Consider the following 23,046-nt stretch of genomic DNA (forward strand, 5'->3'; position numbering starts at 1 on the left):
TTTAAGAGTCAGAACAAGGTCAGCTACTATTGAGAATAGTTGGTTCTTAATCAGAGAAGAGAACAGTTGTTAGCTACTATTGAAAGTAGTTAGTTCTCAATCAGAGAAGAGAACAATTATTGCTAGTGAGCGAGTTGCGCTGGAACCCTAGTTTAGTACCGGGTTGAACTAGTTGTGTCGCTGCTCTACTAGAGTAGGCGAGTTTTGAATCGAGTCAACCGAAAACTGATTAGCGATTGAACGGAACGTGACGCGGGCTTCAATATAGAAGTTGCTAAATAGTAGTTAGCTCATTAAGGGCACTGTAAATTGTTTTGTTTCCTTTGCGATTGAGAAATTACTCGTTGTGTCCACGATTTGCTGAGCTAGCTAGAAGCGCAAGAGGAGAGTCGAAAAAAGCCTAAATTAAGCGGGAAGTTGCGTAATCCTTATATCGGCCGATTTAGTCTAACCACCAACATAACCCTTTCGGGATTGTGGATCACATCGTGTCTTGGTGTCCCCCGCTATTACACGGTATAAAGGGGAGAAACTCTGCGGCCGTTAAGTAGAGTGAAAGCGTGCTTAGAGGAGACGACTCCCCGGAAAAAGAATCTACATGTTTTCTACAGCAGTACGCTAAACATGAGTACAAGAAAAAACCACTTGAGATCAATCCGAAAATAATAATTTTTCCAATTTTTTTTTGTTTTAGGAATTTAACACTGTTTTTTATTAGCTCAGCAGTTCAATCTTGTCAATTCGAAAGAAATAAATTTTTTGTGGCTTTTAACGCTCAATGCGCGGTGGATAGAAGAAGCTGGTGTTATTTTGAAATCAGTAGGTTAGTGGTTCGAAACTCACCATTTTCTGTATTTATCCTTTGAGGATGAGTCGAAATCTCTTTGTTAACAAAAAATAATGATGCCTTTGGAAATCACGGGTCTTGAGTAAGGATCATCAGCCTGGTAACGTCTTTTTTTAGTCTCAAGAATTTTTTATACAAAAATTTTGAGCTTAAATGCTTACGATGTTTCTACTATTGAATATAGGCAAGGAAGTTTTAATTTTCTGCGGGTTGACGGGGCACCTTAATAAATCACTAGCAATATTGTTCTAATTGATGCGTATGGTAGTCGAACTTTACCTGGCTCTGGTCAAAGGGCCACTTAGATTAAAGAACGACAGGCACAGAATTTGAATAATTAAAATCTAGCCAGGCTGAACATGGCCGAACAATTTAAAATGGTAATTTTTGAAGATCAATAAAATCCCATTTCGCTAAGCGAAAAGTTTCAATCAAGGCAAAGGAATTTGTAATTAAACGACTTCAAAAAACTAATCTCATGTTTTTTGAGTTTGACAAAGTGAATAATGATTTGGTTTTTATTGCTCTCAATTCTACCACTAATGTTACGATTTGAAAGCACATAAACATAAAGTGAGAAAGTTTTATTGCTCGTTTGGCGGGGGGGGGGGGGCTATAATTAGCAGTTTTTCTGATTTGTACCAAAACACGGTTTAACAGACTGTAGTCAGCATATGGTCTAGTTTCAATTGACCCACAATTATAAAATAGTCAAATCTTCACGAAACACTTCAGTTCAATAGAAGTCGCATAAATTTTATTGGCTTAGCAGCTCTTTGAACCACTTCTTAATAAGTGAGTTAAACAACTTTGTGCTCACTTGAAGAGAAAGATTGAAATCAAAATTGTGATTTTTTTGTTTTTTTGTCAACTTAAGTTGAAAAATGTAGCATAGATTTGCTTCAAGCGGAAATTTTAATTTTTTCTCCATGAACAAAACTCGTTTTTCTTGGTACGGAATTCATAATCTTCAAAACTTAACAAAATTTTTTTTCGCAGATAAATTGAAAAATTATGAAAACATATTTCACCACAAGACAGAAAGTGACCCCCAAAAACAAAGAAAAAAGACGGTTGCTGGCATTCAGCTTTTTTTGTTTATTTCGTTCATAATTAATATCAGATTCCGAACAATTTTATATAATATTTTTTATCTAAAGTTTTAATAATTTGGGTGGCCTCCCAGAAAAGGTCCAGATAATTCGCTGTAAATAGTAAGTAGTGATTTAATCTTATTAACCTTAGTACTTTAGTACCGTGTCTCGTGTATATCTAAATCGCAATTGATAGGTACTTAACAGACAATTAAGCATTAAAAATGTTTATTTTGGAATTATTTGATTCATTGGCATAAAAGTAACCTGAATCTGAAGATAGTGCAGAAGTAACTTCAGTATTAGTATCGTGGCAGTAGCAATACCTTGTTAGTTCTAAATTAGCCATTTCGAATTTCTTGAGCTCTGTCGTTACCCGAGAATGACCCTAATTTGCAAAAATTTGTCGCTCAGAAAATCGTACTGCTCAGAAATATTCTGCGCAGAAATATGGTAAACATAAAAAAGTATAAATGTATTTGGTAGCAGTTTTTATATATAGAAAAACGTTAAAACAACAACATCAGCAGCCAGTGTTACTACGTTGTTTTTTTTGCAACTTTGGGACGAATATTTAGGAGTGCCCTTTAATAAACTCGCACAAGTTTACGGAGAGAAAAGGTTTAGACTTATACCTGTCTTTTTTTCCAATTTTCGAAGTTTCATTTTTTGAATATCATTTGAAAAATATCGGAGCCGAGTAAAAAATATTTCATATGAGATAATTTTTTATGAAGCTGAGCGGTTTAAAAAAATGCCAAACTGAGACAATTAACTGGCGCTTCAATTCCACTTTTCTTTTAACTGGTAGCGTATCCGGCAAAATATTCCAGCTATGAAGTTAATTTAAAATGAATCGAAGTAGCAGATCAACAAGTGGCAGACCAACAAAGTGGCAGGCCAACAAATTGAAAGGCCAACAAGAAGTGGCATGCCAACAAATTGAAAGGCCAGCAAACGAAATAAGATTACCATGCCAACAAGCCGCAAAAAATATTGTTATGCAATATAACAACAGATTGTAATTGTTGTTGAGCAATTGTTACCTAAGTCTGATGTAATTTACTTAATTCTGATGTAACTTCGACTTCAAGATATGACATTATGTAGATATGGCGGTCTGCTGAACATCTTTTTGTCAATTTATAATTTTGTCAAATTATAATTTTGTCAAAAGTTTTTAGTTGAAAAGTTGAAGCTGGATAAAAAAACATCACGTCGAAAATCGGAATAATAATGCTAAATTTAGCAGAAGTAATTACAAGCAAAACTCAACGCAATTTAAAAGTTTTGCAAATGTTCGGAATGATTTGATTTTTATGAAAAGAACTGAAAACTGAAACCGAAATCAAACCATTTCAAAGCAGAATCATGTACCTGATTCATTCTCAAAGGAAAAACTTCCTCGAATAATCTAGTTTGATTGATTTGAATGATTATTAATTTTGTTTAGGTAGAAAAAATCATTTATTGAGCTCATTTTTAAGCTATTTTTGTTATATACTAAACTTCGATTTTGATGAATCATTTTTCCTTCGAAGATATAATGTGGAAAACCCAGAGTGGCCACATTGAGTTACTTATAGCCCAAAAATTTTGATGTTATTTTGCGAGCTGCGAAAAAATTAGGTTCATATAATTTCTGAATGTAATGATGAGAAAAATATATCAAAAACAAGCTAAATGGACGCAAATTTTTTACTTAGAAATGGAAATAACTAAATTGGGGGAGCATCTTTTGAAAAAATCTATTTTGAACTTCATATTTTTTATCCAAACACTCAGAAAGTAATGGTTTTTGCAAAATTTTTGGCTTTTGCAATTTCGCAAATTACGCTGCATATTTTTGCTTTTCAAAAACCTTGGTTGGGTTTAAATTTATTGGTAGGGTTTATAAATAAATACGCTATAATTTTTTAAATTGTATATTTAAACATAAGAAAATCAATTAAAACTTATTTAAGATGTATTTAAATCAAATTTCTTCAAAATCGAAAATTTCAAATATTACCTGAGTGACTTCAAACTGTATTCTAACTTCAAACTTTTGAAATAATATAATTTATTTAGCTTTGAAGCACTGGTAAAACGAGACTTAAAAGCCTGACAGAAGTTCAGTCTTCAATTAAATTTGTAAGAACAGTCCTTGTTTCTATTTAAACACATCAAGTCTGGACACTCAATACTACAAACGTAGCCCTTGTCTAATTTAATTAATTTATCAGTCAATCAAGCGCCCTTTGGATTTCAAAGCTCATTATTTACATAACCTCATTACTTAGTACTCACCTAATAAATAACCAGTTAACAAAATAAATTACTAATTCAAAATGTCTGACCACGAAGGGCGCCTTCTGTCATCATAAAAGACCCTCAAAAAGGGTATTAATTATTTCAGCGGAATTTATTTGAAAACAACCAAATTTCAGGGGTCCCCCAATTGAGCGGATCAGCCTCCTCCGTCTAGAAATAATGACTGCAGGTGTCAGCTAACTAGGAAAAATATGAGATTATTTTGAGGGAAAATTGGTCGACCTGATTTTTTAAGGCCGACTAACCTGATTTTCTGACCACCAGAATAGGGGGGCGCGGGGGGATTGGTTCGTTACTAGGTACATAATTCACTTAATTCAAATTTGTTTGACCGTTGAATTAGTTCATTATAGGCTGGCACTTTGTTAAGATACCAAAGGGGGGGGATTAGTTCAAGAGATACAAAGATTTGTTAGTCAATTTTTTCGAATTGTTTGTCAAAACACAACAATTTTGGTCCACTGTATTTTTTTTGTGCACGACGTCAGGATTAGTATGACCTCGTGTCTAAGGCTATTTTCAAAAAAAATCTGAGATGACCCACCAAAAAGAGGTTTTGCCCACACTCAGTAAAAAAGTTGAAAATCAAAAAAAAGCTAATTTTGTGGTCTGTCTCAGTAAAATTCTACAACGCTCAATTCTTATTGCTTAAATTGGATCAATGAGTTACTAATTTTGAAAGTATTCAAAAACAGTTTTAAACAATTATAATTGATTCTAATCAAATTCTTCTTCAGTAAATTTTTGATCTTTTTTTATTAAATCATAATCGAGTGTAGTTGTTTTTCATAAGTTGACAAAAAAATTTAGAAAAAGTTTTTGGCAGTTTTCAAATCAACTCAAACATATTACCTTTGTTTCTACGTTATTCTTAATGACTAATTTCTGTTCATGATGCACCATTTTTTTAACCCCCAAAATTTGAGCACTTTAATTTAATTTGATGATTAATTTCTTTGAGTTTTTTTCGCCTACCGCGTGAAACTTTTGATATATGAAACTTTGTATTGTGGCAAAATTGTGCTAACAGATTAACAAAAGATTACAAGACATCTCAGGCTTAGAAGTTTCTTTAATGGCAGCTAAATTATAATACATTTTAAAATATACTTTTTGTGTGATACCTTTTGGCAAAATCAAAGACCGTTGTTTAATATGATTGGTTTTAAGAAGCTTACAGCAAAACTATATTCAACTAAAATTGATTATAATATATTTTATTTTCTTGAAAAATATTGTTAGTGTAATGAAATATAAAGCTTTTGCATAAATAAACTTTGCACTTATGATTAATAAGTGTCTTGTATTCGGGAATACGACTTTTTTCTCATAAACAACTTTTCTTACAAGACTTACTAATTTTTCTTATATGGTTTATTAGTGAGCCTTATGAGAATCCTTCCCTCCAAGTCTAGAGGTAAGGCCGTGGCCTTATACTTTATGAACTGGGGTTCGAATATTTATGCTTGGGGCGTTTTTTTTTTATTCAAACCAACTTTATTGAAGTTCTAAGGCGAATTATCCCTCATTCGAAATCGTTTAAAGTTGAATTGAAGCAAACTGATTGTCATTTTAGTTCGATCAATATTTGATATGAGCAGTCCAAAATTTGTAATTCATCAAAAACGTAATAAGCAAAAATTATTCGAGACCAGCTAAGGGGCAGTCGGAACATTCAGGACCTTGCCCTGTTATATAAGTTATCTTTTTTTTTGCGGGTAGGTAGTTTAAGCCAAATTTATTGCTTTATCATTTTTGTTCAACAAGTCTGAGAGAAGTTCATAAGCTCTTTTTTCATCATTTTTTAAAACTCAAATAGTTATCACAAAATGAAAATAATCAAAACAAAGACGACAAAATACAATTTGAACAAAAACAGTTTGAAATTTTTTGTTTAAAACCAAAACTGATGTTTACTATATTTTTGCACGATGAGTTACATTAAGAATCCCATTGTTAAAATATTCGAAAGAAAACCAGACGCAAAAATGATTTTTGTTATAATACTCTAGTTATAATAGGCTAGTGATTTTTAATAGATTAGTATTCATGGCGATTCTTCAAACGCGTTTCAACAATGATATTATTGCTACTTAACTTGTGGATTTTCCTATCAAAGCTACTGCTATTGTGTATGAGAACAATGAACCGAAACATGAAAGAATCTTATATCGAAATTCAAAAAATTTTATAATTTATCTTAATGATAAGTGTGAGTCGTTTAGTTCACTAGGGTTTTATAGAAAGCATTTTTCACCCAGATATACCAGACAGAAAGAAGAGAAAATTTTTCCTCTATATCAACATCCCTATTTATTAATTAGACATACTATTCAACTCTGATAGTTAGATAGAAATGAGACTGGGGGTGGAGGGGGATAGGGGGAGGTGGGTCGGGGGAAGTAGGTGGGGGTAGGTGGGGAGGGGGGGGGGACAATGGACTGCTGTCCACTTTTCAATCTGCTTTTTTCACTCTGTTCCATATCTTTCCAGCAAACCATTGCTAGTCTTTCGAGAAAAAAAAATGACTCTAGCACTGTAAATACGGTGCTAGAGTCATTGCACAAAAGTAAGTCATTGCACAAAAAAACTCAAATACAGTATAAAGTTAAAATTACAATTTATTAGAATCACTTAAACTGACAAAACTTACCTTATGATTGAATGCGTCTAAATTCAAGTATTTTAAGACGAAAGAGCAAAACTACACAAAATCACCGACAGTCTACTAATGAATGATGATAAATTCAGAGTACTAAATTAAATCAAAGTAACGCTAAAGTTGAATTTTAAAATGATTTATTGTAAATATTGTTCTCAGAAATGTCCGCAAGCGTGGGTTCCGCTCCGATAAAACCGGATCCTCCAATAAAATCTCAGTATTATTAGAAGTCTGCAAAAGCAAAATAATTAAATTCTCTCAATCTCTCTTGTAAAGAGTTGACAAAAATCATTTCAAATATTTATTAAAGTGATCGCTTTTTAGCTGCAGCAGATAAAAGTAAAGTAATCCTAATTAGCTCTCCTAAGACTAAATTAAACTGGGTTTGTTGACTTATTGACTTGATTTGAGGTTTTGAGGGGGTAGATTAAATTATGCTTTGATGTGCATCGGATTTGTCATGGTAACTTTTGGGTGGAGTTTGTTTTCAAGCTCTTCTCAAGAAGGTTTGGTATTATGATTTTGGTATTTGTTTATCATTCCGGCCCTTTTGGGCGACCCTGTCGATCATTTTCAGGTTTCTAATTCACTTTTATAATTAGACCGTCAAAGAGTTTTCTCACAGAAAAGTGAGTGCCCACGACCTTAATAAGTTTTCTTTTTGCAATCTTTACAATTTTTCTTTTTTTAGTCAACGATATTCCAAAACTTTTTTTCTCGTTCCATAATCAAACACTGAGTCGTAACATTCTATCCAAAAAATACAAAATAAGAAAAAATTATGAGCTATTAATTGTATTTAATGCCCAACTGTTGGCAATATTGGTGAACTTGAACACTTTAATTGGTCAAAATCTCTAGCATTTTAGGTTGATTAGTTTTTGAACACGGTTTTTACGTACAGAAATCAATGATAAACACAAGCCCAATGTCGAAACAATCTCAGTTTTAGGTGAGTCAACTTCGTACAGATTCGTTGACCGAAAAGGATTTTGCCAACAATTTGGCATTAATATAAAGTATAAGAGTTAAACTTGAAATATGGGACTTTTTGGAATTGTGAAGAAGTCTTCATAATTAGACAGTAAACGTTTCTTGCCAACTTGTTGGTCTGCATTCAAAGAAAACGCAGTGGATTTGAACGTACTTGTCAGACTTGGACATAAAAAACCATTGAAAGATTTTAAAAGACTCGTTAAGTTTTAATAATTCCATAAGCAAATAAAGCGATGATCTATGAAGAGTTAGATTTAACTTTGAATAAGAACTCAGCTTTCCCGTAACTGGTAAAAATTCGATTTCAGATAGGAAAAATTGCTGTTTCAGAGCTAAAATTCACAATTAAATAAGGTCATGAAATGTTAAAATAACGCTTGAATAATCTTAAAAACAAGGTACAAGGATATACGGTTAAGGCAGCTCAGAATCTTCCGACCATAAACTTACAAAAACTACAACAAAAAAGTTTTGTTTTTCAATTAGCGTCATTTTTTCGGCTAGTGCAAAAAAATAGATCGGAAAGAAAAACTAGACAATAGTTATATTCGACAGTCTTAGTACAATAAGCAAATTTAAAAACACTATTTGTAGAAAAACAATTAGAAAAACCAAAAAAAAAGCAAAAAAACGATCATTTTTTTTCATATTTGTAGTTTTTTAAAATTGTTTGAAACATTTTTGCCGACAGAGGCTCATTTTCTCGAGGGGGTATTTTCAAAAATTTTGTCTAACTTTAGGTCGTCCAAATTGATTATCCGAGCTCTCACAAAGCACTAAAAAGACCCTGTCGTGGTCAAATTTTCTGCTCCGCAGGCAAAATTTTCAATAACAGACCAAAAACAGGCCTTTAGAAAACTTTTAGAGTCTAACACCAGATATGGATATCTCAAAATTGTACAAAGGGGGGACCCTTTGGGTCGGCAGGGGGTCGAATCCCTGAAGGGGAGGAGGCGTCCGCCCCCCCCTTTATCCGCCCCTGCTAACTTGTTTCAGATTTGATTTTTTTCATGGTTGATTCAAGTGCGAACAAGGTTAATCCAGATGATACTTTCTAATCTGAAATGCAATTTTTCTTGCTTATTTAGGATAGGAAAATATCCATTATGCTAACTCAAAACTCAATTTTGGCTATTGTAGTTATTTCAGTGAATTATACTTTATACTATACACTACCAGCTCTGTACAGCATCTCCCATCGGCAACTGCTGAAATCTGTTTCCATGAAATAAGGGGAGTTGCTCGATTGTCTACAATATTTGGTTTTTGGCGGTTTGTTTATTATCTTTGAAAATATTTTGTACCAAAAAAACTAATAAAACAAGGGTGGCCGGTTGCTGCGCAAGTAGAACAAAGTGTTCCGACTTATATTCATAAAAGCTACAAAAAATGTTCTTTATTATTAATATTATCAAAACTATTCAGTTCTTCAAATTAGTTTCAAAAATTTTCTTACAAAAATTTTTTTAAAAAAAATCAAAAAATGGTCTATTTTTTTGAAAACTGTTTTTAAAGTTTTTCTTGCAAGACAAATGCCAAATACTGCTTTTTAAAATAATTTTTGTATAGAAAAATTAACATGTTTTCCAGCTAAATGGCAAATTTAATAACTTATTAGAACATCATTCTGTCGAAATTCGACAAAAAACCAAAAATATTAATTAGTTTTTTTCTCGGCGCTGGGTAAAATTTTGAAAGTATCCAATGTCTTTCGCGTATCACGACTGAAAGGGATTTAATTTGATGAATCATTCAAGCCAGTCTGATTTTTAGTTGATGATTTTTGCGGAAAAAAAAGCAAAAAAAAAAAGAAAAAACTAAATTACACCCGAATGATAGTTCCTCCCCATTTTCAATGGTCGAAAAAAAAAGGATAGCCAGCTGGTGTGCAAGTAACACAAAGTCAATCGACCACACCTATTGAAATTAAAAAAATTCAAATTCACAAAGCTGCAAAAGTTAAAGATCAAAATAAACATAATCAAAGCTAAAATAATGTCACTCTAAAATGGAAAAGGAGTTCAGTGTGATTCGTAAATTATGTGTCATATAGTCTGAAAAGCAAAACAATTCACATCCGTTTTTCTCAAAACCAAGACTCGATTTTTCTCAAAAGTGCTTAATATGATACTATAGTGGACTCTCCACCATTTTTCTATGAAATTAACCCTCTTCGACCTCTGACTAAAAACCATATCTAGCACATAGTTTCATATCACTTCGTGAAGTCATCGGAACAATAAACACACAGGCAAAGCTACGCTTCGTAAATACCAGCGAGAAAGATTGAAAAATCACGTTTAGATTTTAGAGAAGATTTTTTATTGTAGGAATCAGCCATGAATTGAGCTTTTTAATTCTTTCATTGATCAAAGTTTTGGCTGTAATATGAATTTCCACTTGATTAATTGTCTGTAAGCACAAAACATCATTTGCAAAAAACATCATTTTACAGAAAAATGGCCCACGGAGCCGGATAAAAATTTAATTCTGGCAGCTCCAACGCTGCGAAGCTTCTTTGACTTAGGGTAATTTTTCCTAGGCATTTGCAAAATCAGACAATCAGACAAACAAAAAAAATCGACAGTCCTGGTGGAATGGTTCATCAAACTAAGTTTGCCTTATTAGTTATTTTGAAAAAAAAAATTTTTTTTTCTTTAAAATTTTCTCAGTGTACAGAAAAACTGGTCTCCATTTTTGCTTATCAGATGCAAATTTAGAGAATGGCAAAATGATTTAAACATCTGTTAGAATTTGTTTCATTGTTGCCGTGCTTTTTAAATATGCATGCCTTGATTTGCTGGTGACAGGTAATTCATTAAGAAACCAAACAAGAAAAGCCAGTAGCTGTGCAAGAAACCTAGAATGTCCTGACTACGTTCAATAACAAGCAGCAAAAAGTTTTTTTGTCTTCAATCTAGTGTCGTTTTTTGTACTGCGTGTCATCAGAAAACCACACAAACGCGTAGAATTTTAGTGATTTATACACAAATGACAACAGATGTCAATCGAAAAAGTGGAAAAAAATCAAAACATTTTCTAATTGTTTGGCAGAACAATTTTGAAAATTGATCAATTTACTCGCTTGAAATTAGTCTAAAAATCAAAAGTTTCAAACCGGTTTTTTCGTCCCTGGGATAATTTTGTGAAAACTTTTTAATGTCGCTTGAATCATGACTGAAAAATCTTGAAAATGATTTATCACTCAATCCGTTCCAATTATCATTTGTGGTACATGATTTTGCGTGGAAAATATAAAAAAGAAAAACTATAACACATCTGAAGGCAAAGTTACTCCCAGTTTTTAAAAAGTCGGAAAAAACTGAAATACTGTTTCTTTTAAATTTTCATCAAAATTTTTATTTTATTTTGAAAACTTCTTAAACGCCTGTCTAATTGCAAAAGGGGGAGAATAGCTACCGTTTGTAAAAATCCGCACATGCGTAACTGTTAAATTAATTTTTAGAGGGGCGGTTATTCTTTACCAGTAACCACAGGGAGCAATTGTTAAGTAGATCTTTTTTTGCAATGTTTGATGCTGCGCTCGGAACATTTTGTGCTGTTTGAACACTGAATGGCTGTCCTCGTTGATTTCTTAAAAATATTGAAGTACGAATTGTTCATAGTTTTCTAGAGTCTTTAATGAGCGTCTTGGCTGGTCATGATGACTAATAACTTCGTTTAATCTGAATCTGAACCTTGACTCCAGATGTTTTCAATCAAAAACACACTGTAAGAATTATATTCTGAACTTTATTGAGTTTCCAAGAGGCGGATTGGCAGACAACATACATGAAAATCAAGTCAGAAAAACCTTAGCACAGTTAATTTGGAATGATTGAATTATTACCAGCTTCGAATGAAATTGGAATTTTTGCGCTTTTGGGAGCCACTCTGAAATTGGCGGCAGATATAATGAAAGTGATCTTAAGATTAGTGATATTGAAAGAAGGAATTCAATTCTCAAAAAAAGGGTTGGGTTGAAATTAAGTGAGGATAAAAGAAAGAGGAATATCATGGGAAAAATGGCCTTAATAACAATAGTTCGAACGCTTCAGGCTGATGATTTTTCGTTCCTTTTAATTTTGGGATATAGACGGAAACAAAATTGAACAAAAAATTGCCTTTCGTGAACCCGCCCAATTTCAAAAGAGTTCAAATAACGACGAATCGGCACTATTTCTTTTGAATTTCATGACTCGCTTCTCTAATCAGTGCTGCAAATTTTACCTTTTGAAACTGGGGCGAAGTTTGCAAAAAGAATTCTGTATGTCGCCACATTGAAGCAGACAAACAAAAAATTGTCGTTTTTTTGTGGCTCGACTTTTTGACAATTTTCTCAAGGGTAGATTTAAGGTTTTCTCAAAAAGTGGGAGGCGGATTTTCAAACAATTTTCGATTATTTCGCAGGTCGACCAAATTGATTTTACGAGTTCTCCCAAAAAAACCTTATTTCGTCCTGATGTCAAGACAAATTTTGAAGGAGAAAAAACAGACAAAAAATGCCGTGTAGGGCACCTTTTTTTTTGGGGGGGGGGTTGACCAAAAATTTGCGCGTTTTTGGCTGAACAACCCCCAACCTGAACAACCCCCGCGGCGTCCAAAGAAAAGTTCTATGGCTGGTCGACCAAACTTGGATGAACAATAGTACGAAAAAGGGTTCCTTTGAGTAATCAGGCGGTCAAATCCCCGACGAGGAGGCGTCTGCCTTGCGCTAAATTCGCCCTGAAACTTATCATTTGTAAGTTGTAATGTATCGCTGGTGACCCGACTTTCAAAAAAAGATGTTTTGCCCAGAATCAATTTTCAACATAAGTGGGGTTTCAAAAAGCCAATTGGCTAAAATGATATAAAGTCGCGCAAAGTTTCTAATTTTCTATAAAAATGTATGTTGTGCGGCGACAAAATCCAGCTCAGTTGTAAGTTGTTCCTTCTAATGAAAAAAATCTAAAACCAATTAAATCAAAACCAAAAACCAAACAATTTAAATACAAGCAAAAATAATTACTGCGTTACTGTAGAAAAATTGACATTACACTTGAGTGGAATGCAAAAAAAATTAAAATTTTTTCAAAATAGGAAATTAGATATAAAAAAAAATTTAATGTTCATTTTGTTTTGGTTTAGCGACTGCTCCAATTAACTTGATTTTCTAGCAAACAAACTCAAAAACATGAAAAAAAACTTGCCGGCAGTTTAAGCGAAACGTTACCAAACTTACAGCTGTTATGAATAACTTCGATTTTAATCCCCATTATTAGCCGAAATGCGCTCCAAAAACACGATCAAAACTCATCATGTGTTGATAAAAATAACAAATGATAAGTTTCAGTTTAAGTGAAGTTAACCTTTAAAAAAATATTTCAACAAAATTTTCTGTTACAACCGTCAAAATAAAGATTAGATTATTTGTGCTTGTTTAGGTTTTCTCTTCAAGTAAATTTTGACTTTTTAAGAAAACTTAGAAAACTTTTTTGGCGGAACTTTTCATACAGTCTGAAGTATATTAAGTCTGTTAGTTGCGTAGTAATTGAGAAAAAGCTTTCAAGGAAATTTTTTATACAGTCTAAAACAGTTAAAATAAATCCATGAGTTGCTTAGTAAATGCGGCAAAGTAAACTTACCAAATTGAATTGAAGTCAGCTAAATAATTCCAACAGTTTTTTCTACAAAATTGTTATTTTTATCAACACATGATGAGTTTTGATCGTGTTTTTGGTGCGCTTTTCGGCTAATAATGGGGATTAAAATCGAAGTTATTCATAACAGCTGTAAGAAAAAGATTAAAACAAGCATAATTTAAGTTTATATTAAAGTTAATAAACGAAAACAAAATTTTTATCAAAAAAATCTAAACTTTTGCTCTTTGTTTTAGTAGTGACTGTTTTTTTATTCCGAATGCCTTGTATTTGATTTAAATATTTTATTTGAATAAAATTAATCAATTTGACACATTTTATTGCGCTTTTTCAAAAAATTTGTTACATGATGAGAGGCTTGAGAAAAAACGTTAACAGAAACAAACTGAACGAGCACAACTAATTTCCGTATTTCGATATTTAGTTCGTTTTTATTAAACTCCAGTTACCTCGATTTAATCGACGGTTTTATGATAAGGCCCTGGTTAAATTAATAAATTTATTTGACTTTTTTGTGTGTTTTTCTGCTAATCCTTGTCGAGACATTGGTATTATATTCCAGGAAAGTTATGATCACCGAACAGTCTGAAAATGAGAAAACGAACTGATTCACAGCAAATTTTCGGGGCCTTTTTGATTGTTTTGTCGTCAAAAATGAGACTAATATTGCCTTAGATTAATTTTTGACAGGTAGCTGACAACTTGCTTGTCAAACAAATCAAGCTAAGTAGAAATAATCATAATGGAATTATAAAAAAATATCTTTTTAATCACCTGGAAGCTTGCATTTTATTTGAAAAGAGCTTCTGATTGATTGATATTTCCAGTTTTACGGCCTAGAGAAATTTCAGTCCACCAAAGTATCTAGCACAGAAGAAATTGAGCTTCGGGCTAATTTATGGCGCCCGGCCACAAGTAGACCAACGCGTAAACAGCCAAGGCAGTAAGCAGACAAATTTGAGAACAGTTAAATCTGCTGGCTGAAAAACTGATATCTTGTTATTTTGATATATTTACTGAAATTGGTGGGCATTTTTTCAGACCGAATTTTTTCAAATTCGATTGAAAAAAAAACAACAAAGTTGCCTAAAGTTTTGGTCGAACTTTTAAGGTTGTTATTTTTGGAAAAGAAGGTAATTGCTCGGATTTTTACAGTTGTTATTTTGCTCTGTTTTTTGCTGAGATTTTTTAGGATGTTATTTTTGGGTATACCTTGCAACTTCACGCGTACTGCCATAAGGCAACTCGTATAGGATCAAAACAATAACTGTTCCGACTGCCGTTCAGTTTCTGAAGCAGTTTTGGAAATCAAAAGCTTAATAAACTTTCGAAAAAATGTAAAAATGCAAAAAAAAACATTCCTCTCCCGCAAGTAATGACTAACAACTTGTGTTAGATTGTGTCTTATGCACTCAAAAAGAAGAACTAAATCATTTTATTTCAATTTTCGCAAATTCAACATTGACTAACATATTTTGAATAGTTTAAATCAACCATCAGTGTAGACATTGAAATCAATGTTTTGGTGCATTAAATACAAAACTTTTGGTGTTTTTTTGCTCGTTAAAAACAAAATTTTTGGTGCATTACTAGCTAAATTTTTCGAAATAGAGAATCCTAGAGAAACATTACTAAAAAGAAACATTTCATTATCTGCTTAGGGATTCGACCCCCTCACCAACCTCGCCTAAAAAAACGAAAAAATGCCCAAAAGAAAACAAAAGAAAATGTGTGAACTTTTTTTTAAAACAGTACCTGTGGCGCAAAAATTTCGGTCAAAATAGGGTCTTAATAGTGTTCCGAGAGCGTTCGAAAAATCAATTTGGTCTACAAAAAAAAATTTATACAAGTTTCGAAAATTTTTGAAAATCCGCTCCCCCTCTCGAAAAAAATAATAGATCAGCCCCTGTTGACAGTGTTGCTTGAATTTGATTGGCTATTAGTAGCCAATGATATTCAACTACAAAAACTTCAGTCGAAAATGTAGAAAATTTCATTTTGGCTTTTAATAAGTTTAAAAGTAAATTTTAAGTGTGAAATGGTAAAAAAACAATTTGTAAGTTTAGTATTTCATCAATGTTCTGCAAATGAAATCTGAAATAAATTTCAAAATTTAAAACTACTTTAATATTACAGGATTTTAGACAGGTTAAAGGGTAGTTGGAAAATATACGGCTTTGCCGTGATGATACAGTCACACTTGCTTTTGTCAATAAAACATGTACATGGAGAACAAAAGTTCATAAAACTATCTCGCGCATTACTTAAATTTCCAATCAAAAAAGGCATATGATCCGGCGACAAATTATTGCATCATTTAATTATCTTGTTTTATTTTTCCTCTAAAGAGAGTTCTATGTACTTCAAGTTTTACAAAATTTTCAAAACTTACCCGAAATATTTTTGATGTTTTATGACAGCTACGAGTGTTAGTGTTGGTGTTCCTACTTACATGCGTCCCGCTTGGCATGCTGCCCTTAGCCCAATTTGAGATGAATTAATTTTCTTATATAGCAACTGAAACTCAAACTTATGCGTGCCGCATCAAAGAGACTCATTCTTTTAATTGCGCATGGTAAGCGGCACGCATGGAAGATATGAGGAAGATTTATACTTGGGGTTTTTTAAACCATTTTAGTTCATTTGGGGGCTCGATCTCTGTACCTAAGTGTGGATTGCCTAGCACGCACACCACTATGCGCCCTTGACTTTGCAAGGTGAACCGAGTCTATCTAACCTGTTCAAAGTAGACATTGATGCAGAAAGTGTAGCGCGAACTTTTTAAGGGTGGAGAATTAGCCCGCGTGCAAAATCAATCCAAATTGAATTGAGGCAAGCTTATTGGTCGTCTTAATTTTCAAGACTTAAGTTTTACCATATAAAATTTAATTTTATCGGCCTTAAGACATTGAAACGGCAGTCGGAATATTGATGACTTTGCCTTGATTCGAGATTATGTCTTTATGTTGTTCTCAAGAACTATATTATTGGTCTCTGATGCCTCCTAAATTAAATACATCTAATTTGAAGTACTTTCCCTTTAAATAGTCAAATGATACACATTAGGCAATATAGGCACTTAGCACAGCGGTAAGGCGTTTACTTTAAAATCGTCAGATCGTGTATTCGATCCCAAGTCATGGCTATGATAGTGTGTGAGGACAAGCTCTCACTTGACCTCCAGCTTCAGGTCTACCCGAACCTGACCAAATTTGGCTGCAATAGTGATACCAAGTTCTAGACGCAAAAAAACGGCCTTGAGTCACAAATAACAGCTTCACTCAGCAAAATAACACTGTCTGGAATGAGGGGAGATAATGCAAATGGACTATCCTCGACAGGACTGGTAAGGCCTACTGATAGCTCCTCTGCGATTCGCAGGAAATACAATTATTATTATTAATTATTACCCCTTTTGTTCCTTATTAGAAACCAAACCAAGTAAAATAACCCAACTCATATGCAATGCTTGAACTTATTTAACCAGCTAAAACCCCTTTGAAGGTTGCGATGGTTCCATATAAGCTTATCAAAACTTAAAAACAAAAAACAGATAATTTCCGAAATAGATTGACGTTCTAAACCATCACGGGGTTCTGGAATTCAGTTGAATCTCAAGTAAACAAATTGCACTAATGTAAATTTTTGAGAGTTTATTTTTATTATAAACTGTTTTATAAATAAATTGTAAATCTGGCTCAGTGTGGTGCTCGTTCTGGCGTTCTGGAGTTGCACGAATAACAATCGACAATAGATTATATTGAAAATTTGACGGTATCTTTTTAACTATTTCCTCCCTTTTGCAAAATTAAAGAGATTTGATGCTAAGCACAAAATTGGCATATTTTGGAAAACATTTAAAACTGCGCTGGGAAAAAAGATTTAACCAATCTGTGCGGGAGATTTTTGAGCAAATGCGGAGAAAGATCAAGGGAGGCGTGAAAATTTATCAATATAATATGGATTTTATTCAAAAACTTTTTTTGAAATTAATGTAGGTTTTTCTTAGCTTGACCAAAGTTATTTTCCAAGCTCTCTCAAACCGCTAAAAAGTTAAAACAAAAACTTGGCCGCGGTTTACAAAACCTTTTTAATATCGGTCACAGCTCAGAATTTTTGGTTCGAAAAGTTGTTAATGTTTCGACTGTGTTCAACTGGGCAATAATTTAAACCAAGGAGTATCAAGGAAAATTACTTCGACTGTGAACGACGGAAGATATTGTGAATTGAAACGCAATATTTGACAGGCTTTGAAGCGGTAAAAGCCTGAAGATAGTTTAGAAAGAGATATTCAAGCTTATATAATCTGATGAAGTTCTTTCAGAGGCATTTTCGTAGAAATTCCATTTACAAATATTTAGATTGCTAGCAGCAGAAAAATACTCGCTGGTGCGCATAAATTGGAGTAGGTTTTCCACTTGATTTGAATATCTCAATGGGGACAGTAATTTTAGCAGAAAGATAAAATAGCATAAAAGTTTTTGAACATTTTGAAAAGATGTTCAATTACATATTAGTCAATCAGATTTCATGATACTAATACTATTCACAACATTCCGGCCACCGATCTCTTATCTTAGTTTAAAAAATTGTCTGTAACAGAGCGCAAAAAAAAAGAATTAACTTATTTTTTATTCAGGTTTCTGTTGAGAATAATAACGAAAATGAATACTTATTCATGCATCTGCCACTAAATGGTCATGCCCAAATTTTCATACAGTTTTTTCAGAACCACGATATGTATTGATCTTTCAGGTTTGAAAATTTAGTAACAAAAAGTCCGCGATAAGACGTTAATTAAGCTAATAAAAGTTTATTGCTATTTGATCTATCTGCTATTTTATGCAGCCCCTATCTCAGTATTATCGTCACCTGCTTTGACACAAGTAGGCTGTCTTAGCAGAGAATCTTCAGCTCATACTATATTATTCGCCGATGCCATACCATACGCCGACGTCACAATTGTCCCATCAGACTTGAACACCCTCGCCACACTAAGGTTCTCATTTGTCGCCAAGGCTCCTATAGAAAAATTATGCGTCGCAAAATAGACACAATTGTGTCATTTTTTGTGACACCCAATTTTTCTACAGGCGCCTTGACGACAGTTTAGTTTATAATTTACCACTAGAGCTGTCTAGAAGAAAATGACGGAATATTTGTTCTCGGGGTGTTTTTTCTCTGGACAAATTTCAACTTTTCAAATAGCAATTTTGGCGGAAATTTTTTTGTATCATTCAAAAAAATTGTTGTTTTGAGCTCAAATTTTAAAATATAATTCGCCTGGAGTTTTTTGTGAAATTATGATGGTTTAAAGATTGCGAATTTGAGACAATTAAAGCGCGATTCATTTGTGCCAATAATAAGCGAAGAATTAAATTAGTTCGTCCTAGAAGTCGTTCCAAAATAAATTGAGGCACACTATTTAGACAATTTAATTGCAAAATAACTCACTTTATACTTTTCATAGTGTGCGGGGGATGATTTTCAACATTAATGAAAAACAAAATGGAAATTTTCTCATTTTTTAAAGTTTTTTTTTCGTTTTTCGAATCAACGCTACTCTGTAAAACTAATAATGCAGTCAAAAATTTCAGGGTTGTGCACTGATACAAGCAATTTTGTCTTAATAAAATGTTTTTTACAATTTATACAATTGATCAAAAGTGATTAATTGTATACAACGATGGCTGAAATTTGATGTTTTCCTTCTTGTTTGGCCAAATTGTGATAATTAAATTGCAGTGTAACTGAATTGAAATAAAGCATTTCGTTGCCTTTTAAAGAATTCGAGACATTAAAAACATTTCTTGTTCTTTAGAAAGCGTGTGGGGAGAAAAAAACTATTTAAAAAACTTGAAACATTTTTTTATTTTTTTTTGTAATTATTTATTGACCTTAAAGTGCAGCGATCATTTCCAACACAAGTTTGAGCAAAAATCGAAAATGTGATTTCAAATTTAGGCCCCGTTTGCATATGCAACAAAAAAGACTGCTCGTATCAGTGCAAAGCCCTGAATATTCAACTGCCCGTTAATTGGTCTCGGATAGTTTTTGGTAAATTAAATATTGGCAAAACTATGAACTTTAAGCTGATAACATCAAAAATGAAGTGTTGCAGTTTCAGTCGTATATGGAGCTAATAACACCAATTAGCTGCCTCAATTCAATTTGGAACGATTTTTGTAGTGGGGGATAATAAAACAAAAAGTGTTAAACATACTTATGAAATGTTCCTATAATGGTCTGCACTCTCGGCTGGACTCATGCAGATCAAAAGATTGATCACCCGCGAGACCAGAGTTTTGTAAAAATGGTCAGAATAAAAAAACAGCCCAAACAAATGTATTCCTCATTTTCTTCGAAAGTGGGAACAAATATACGGTCATATTGCAATTTTCAAGCAAGGTTTGTTTCTATCAATTTTTAATTAATTAAAATTGTGAAAAAAAATAGAATTTTTTTGAAACTTGGTGAGTTTTGTTGCTTTTTTCATACTATATGACTCTTTGAAACATTATTTGTGGTCGTAAAATTCTAGAATTCTAGTTATACTCACATATCGTATATTGAGTCCAGAAAATTCCAGCTAGGAATCGCGATAAGACGAATGTAACAAATTGCCAAAATTTTTGACAAAGCGCCACGGGGCGAAATTGTGTTCAAGATCAAATTGTACTCAAGAGAGATCGATATAATTAGACTTTAAAGCCAAACAGAGAAATAAAAAACAAGTAAGAAATAGTCGCTAAGACTTAAACTTTATGGTTTTAAAATCAACCTGCCCTACGAAGCGTTGGTAAGAACCTCCCATTCGTCTGTAAATAATGCCATGGCAATTTGCAAACTGGAGTCCAGGTATTTTATTACCAGACGTCTGAAATCAAAATAAACAAACCCTAAGAAGTTGTAAGCCTATTTAATAAGGGATCTTGTTAACTGTTCCCCTAACCACCCCCACCACCGCCCATCCCCCCTACCGTACCTAATAGCAAATTGACGCCCCCAATAAGGACCAACTCAGCGGTTAATCGTATATAAAAGTTGTACTTAGTTACGAAATTCACCCCTATTGCAAATAATGGGCAAAAAAAGGTAGCAAGATCCTTAGTTTGAAGCTTCTGATAGTGATATATTGTCGTGTAAACTAGATAATTGATTTTAAATTAAAAGTTAATTAAAATACTACTTGCCCTCTTTTCAAAGTTATAAAATATGAAATAAATCAGAAAGTTTTTATTTCCATGCCTTCAAAGTCTGAGCTTGAGCTATATTCAGACAAAGTAAAAAAAATTACCGTTTAATCAAACAAAAGGGAGGCAAATAGTGGAAAAACAAAAAAGTTGTTGACTTTCACCATAGCTTACTTTACAACAGCTTCTGAGCGATTTTATTGGCTCGATTTCAGATATAAGAACCGGCTAATAAACTTTTTTAAAATTTTTTCAATAAAAAATTTAGCTATTTTTCATAATGGTCGTTATGCTGTAAATGTTAAATCTTCAGGTTTTGCTCTTAGAAGCTGGATCGTAAATTGTTCTTTGTTTTGTTACCGACTTATTTGCCAGAGAAGAGTAGCCAGACATCTGAAGAAATTGAATTAGATGAGAACAAAAAAGCGGAAAAAAGATGTTTCGCTTGATCCGTATTATTTAAACTGGACATATTATAATGGTCGATATGGTCTGGTATTATTGAATTACTTGCAGCCGACATTATACCTTTGAACTAAAATACAACTGGGAGCTGAGACATAGTGTTTAACACAAGATTAAAAAATGAAGATAATTAAGAAGTTAAGTCCAAACCTAATTTTGGAAATTTACACTGATCATGAACTTCAACTGGGAAACAGTAGCGCTACGTTTGGCTTCCCCTGTTCGGTTCTTTGAAAGTAAAAACTGTTTTTGGAAGGAAAATAGAAAGTGTTAGCTTAATGGCTGCAGATGATTCCGCGTGCTCAAAAATTTAAGGACAGGGTTTCAATAGGCGCTCTTGTATGCTATAAATCAAGACATTCAAAAATATTACAAAGGGAATTTTAGGCGCAGATCGACATCATGGTATTTTAGATTTTAAAAAACTTTTATGAGAACTGCAAAAGTCAATTTGGTCGATCTTATAAAAAGATAGCCAAAATCTTCAAAACATTTTAAAATCTCATCTGGAAAACTTTAGAGCCGTTTAGCCAGAATAGGTTGTCGAAAAGTAGTACTAAGGGGGACCTTTTGCAAAATATTAGAAATCAACTGAGGGGGTGGTGGGTTGGCATTTATGTTTGAAAAGTAAATGAATAGTCAATTGTAGTGATGGTCACTTTCACTTGAATCAATGAATTGCCCGGCAAAACTATTATATCTCAAAAAAAAAGAAAGCACAGAATTGAAGGAAAAACCGAGCAATTTGGCGAGATATCAATTTTACTCCCCAGTAAAGTATAGCTCTATCTTGGTTCTTTTCCTGAGAGAATTTAAAAATCGAAACGAAAGCAGTCTTAATGTCTCGATTTAAGACTAATGGAGCCTAAGTGAATTAATTCTAGTCCGCTGCTGGTTCCGAATTCTGTTTTGTTTTAGGTGAAAAATCACGCTACCTTACCCTTCACAACCATTATTTCTATAAACCAAGTATTTCTAAGTATTCAGCTGCACCATATATAGTTTCCAGGAACCCATTGATATGCACCACAGCGTGTTTCTATTTAATCACGACCCAGAAAATACTTCCCAAAATTGTTATCAAACTGATCGTATCGGTGAAGAATGATAGATGTTAGGGCCGCCCCTAGGGTTGGTATCATTTGCGCCTGGCTATGACATGCTCGGAATAGTAACCGTATCCCTGATGTTTAATTTAACCCGAGATACTTTTGGGTGCTTATGGCATTTCAACTAATTCTTTTAGCCTGAAAACAAAAAAGAGCTTCAATCAAAGCTTCGATATCTTCGCTGCATAAAAAAAGTAATTGAAGAAAAGCAATTTAAGAAGGCGAAAAATGACTTTACTAAAGAAGTTTTTTAAAAAATTCTCAAAATACATATGAAAAACATAGCACTTATATCTTTGATAAGATACAAAACCAGCTGAATAGCTCAAACTAACCTACTAATTTAAATTGTAGATTTATAATATTTTTTGATGTGAACAACAGATGCAGAATTGCTTCATCACGAACACTGGATATTAATGAAATTTAGCAAAATGAAAGCAAACTAAGAAAATATGTGAAACTAAATTTACAATTTTACCCAAATAACTTACCCAAATAACTCCACCGGTACTTTAGCGAATGTATAATTAAATAACTTAGAATGGTTTAGAATACATTATATTAAACTCATGTGATATACAAGATAATTTTGTTTGAGACGACGAACAAAAAACAAATTATGATAGACGACGAATAAAAATCAAATTATGATAGACGATGAACAAAAATCAAATTATGATGTCAAATTATAACAAAAATCAAACTATGACCAACAAAAATCAAAT

The 23,046-nt window shown here is 33.0% G+C and overlaps 1 protein-coding gene across 1 annotated transcript in view; it reads right to left on the bottom strand.

Moving 5' to 3' along the window:
- LOC134853961 (uncharacterized) overlaps positions 1 to 20,478 on the bottom strand; it is a 192,383-nt gene extending 171,905 nt beyond the window's left edge. The window contains exon 1 of the mRNA XM_063869979.1: positions 20,467 to 20,478. The gene's annotated coding sequence lies outside the window, so the exon portion shown is untranslated. The remainder of the gene's footprint in view (positions 1 to 20,466) is intronic.
- Positions 20,479 to 23,046: the final 2,568 nt, after the last annotated feature.

The sequence above is a fragment of the Symsagittifera roscoffensis genome, chromosome 9, assembly GCF_963678635.1.
Source record: "Symsagittifera roscoffensis chromosome 9, txSymRosc1.1, whole genome shotgun sequence".
NCBI classification, from domain to species: Eukaryota; Metazoa; Xenacoelomorpha; order Acoela; family Convolutidae; genus Symsagittifera; species Symsagittifera roscoffensis.